The 2,542-nt window shown below is 41.5% G+C and overlaps 1 protein-coding gene across 1 annotated transcript in view; it reads left to right on the top strand.

Annotated features, from left to right (window-relative positions):
• The first annotated feature begins 2,146 nt into the window (after positions 1 to 2,146).
• Positions 2,147 to 2,542, top strand: part of LOC138851553 (uncharacterized) — a 63,902-nt gene continuing 63,506 nt past the window's right edge. Inside the window, exon 1 of the mRNA XM_070080795.1 lies at positions 2,147 to 2,306. The gene's annotated coding sequence lies outside the window, so the exon portion shown is untranslated. The remainder of the gene's footprint in view (positions 2,307 to 2,542) is intronic.

Raw genomic sequence — 2,542 nt, 5'->3', positions numbered from 1 at the left:
CTTATATTCAACTCCAACCTTTATATTATCCTTTGTATCTGTGTATCTGTGTACCTGTGTACCTGTGTACCTGTCTACCATCTTACTATCATATTATAACCAAGACATTGCCATTGTTATTTTTTACTTATTATTCTTTTGGTACTTTAATTTGTGAATTTTATTTTGTCAATTTAAATCTAGTTATACTCTTGATCTTGTCAACAACCTATACCAGACCCTAGTGCAATTGCAAGTACCATTTCAATTTGTATTTTTATATTATAAGTTTATATTATAAGTCCTATTCTAAGATTGTTTTCATATCTTAGTGACTATATTGTGTGTGCAATTAGTGTATTTTTCAATTATATTATTGTTCAATGACATTAACTATCTTTTGCTAACTAGTACCTAATACTACTCATATATTTTTTTTTTTTTTCTTTTTTTTTTTTTTATTATTTTGCTACCTTAACTTGCATATTTTATCTTGTCAATTTAAATCTAGTTATACTCTAATTCTTGTAAACAAGTTATATAAGACCTTAGTGCAATTACAATTGAGAGTCTTGTGCCTTTTTTATATCATTAGATTAAACTCAGTTGTACTATAGCTCATTCTAGCTCAAAACATAGTCAGTACCAAATTCATTATATTAGACCATAGTGTAATTACTAGTGAGAGTCTGGTGCTATTTTTAATTTGTATTTTTATATTAGATTAAACCTAGTTGTACTATAGCTCATTCTAGCTCAATACATAGACTATACCAAAGTCATTACATTAGACCTATACCAAAGTCAATTACAATAGAGTCTTGTGCTATTTTTTAATTTTTGTATTTTTATATTATTAGTTTATACCTAGTTGTACTTGAGCTCATTCCAGCACAACACATAGACAACACCAACTCCATTATGTGTATTAGTGACTATACTCTACATGACCAAAATGCTATAGCTATATACTTGTCCAAACTTCCCACCACTACAGATATCAGTACTAAAACTCAACCCACAACTCAGGATATAAATAACCATAATTTAAACATAGAAGATGATTGATCACGTTGACCCTGATCTAAACCTCCATAATCTGACACACAATCAAAACCTATTGGAGAGCACTGTGGTCTCTCTCTGGAGAGCACTGTGTTCTCTCTCTGGAGAGCACTGTGTTCTCTCTCTGGAGAGCACTGTGTTCTCTCTCTGGAGAGCACTGCGTTCTCTCTCTGGAGAGCACTGCGTTCTCTCTGGAGAGCACTGCGTTCTCTCTCTGGAGAGCACTGCGTTCTCTCTGGAGAGCACTGTGTTCTCTCTCTGGAGAGCACTGTGTTCTCTCTCTGGAGAGCACTGTGTTCTCTCTCTGGAGAGCACTGTGTTCTCTCTCTGGAGAGCACTGTGTTCTCTCTCTGGAGAGCACTGTGTTCTCTCTCTGGAGAGCACTGTGTTCTCTCTCTGGAGAGCACTGCGTTCTCTCTCTGGAGAGCACTGTGCTCTCTCTCTGGAGAGCACTGCGCTCTCTCTCTGGAGAGCACTGCGCTCTCTGGAGAGCACTGCGCTCTCTCTGGAGAGCACTGCGCTCTCTCTCTGGAGAGCACTGCGCTCTCTGGAGAGCACTGTGCTCTCTCTCTGGAGAGCAGTGCCCGCTCTCTCTGGAGAGAACTGCGCTCTCTGGAGAGCACTGCGTTCTCTCTGGAGAGCATCTGTTCTCTCTCTGGAGAGCACTGTGTTTCTCTCTCGGAGAGCACTGCTCTCTCTCTGAGGAGCACTGCGCCTCTCTGAGCACTGCATCTGCACTGCGCTCTCTGGAGCATAAACACGCCTCTCTCTCTGGAGAGCACTGCGCTCTCTGGAGAGCACTGCGCTCTCTCTCTGGAGAGCACTGCGCTCTCTCTGGAGAGCACTGTGTGCTCTCTGTCAGCTTCCAGAACATATGTCACGTTCTTGCTTTTTTTCCTGTTTGACATGTCCCTGTATAGAGCTTTAGTTTCCCTGAGCCACCCACACGGGTTGTTTTGCTGATTCATCAATCATCAAACCAATTAATAAATAAAATCTCAGTAAAATAAATGTATGTAAAGCTCTACATAGAGAAGAGCTTAAATAAAGTTAGTTTTTTATACCAGCACCTCTTCAAGGAAAGTAGGTAGATAGTAACATATATAGACTTCCCCAGCAGGAGTCCACAGTGCCGTCAGCACCACCACTCTCTCACCCTGGGTCGCCCTCCGTGGCTACAATATCCAACACCTACCAGCGACACCGATACGGTCTCGAACTAATTACCAACTTACACCAAGTCTGCATCAGCACTCGCCGAGGTCAGTGGTCCATCTGCCTAACTTGTTCCCATTTCAGTGGTCTGCCTTCATGATTTGTTCCCATTTCAGTGGTCCGCCTTCATGATTTGTTCCCATTTCAGTGGTCCGCCTTCATGATTTGTTCCCATTTCAGTGGTCCATCTTCTATAACTTCTTGTTCCCAGGTCAGTGGTCCATCTTCATAATTCGTTCCCTGGTCAGTGGTCCCTCCTCATAACTCGTTCCTGGGTCAGTGG

The sequence above is a fragment of the Cherax quadricarinatus genome, chromosome 6, assembly GCF_038502225.1.
Source record: "Cherax quadricarinatus isolate ZL_2023a chromosome 6, ASM3850222v1, whole genome shotgun sequence".
NCBI classification, from domain to species: Eukaryota; Metazoa; Arthropoda; class Malacostraca; order Decapoda; family Parastacidae; genus Cherax; species Cherax quadricarinatus.
Note: the sequence above shows the minus strand (reverse complement) of the source record. Positions and strands in the feature narration are given on the sequence as shown.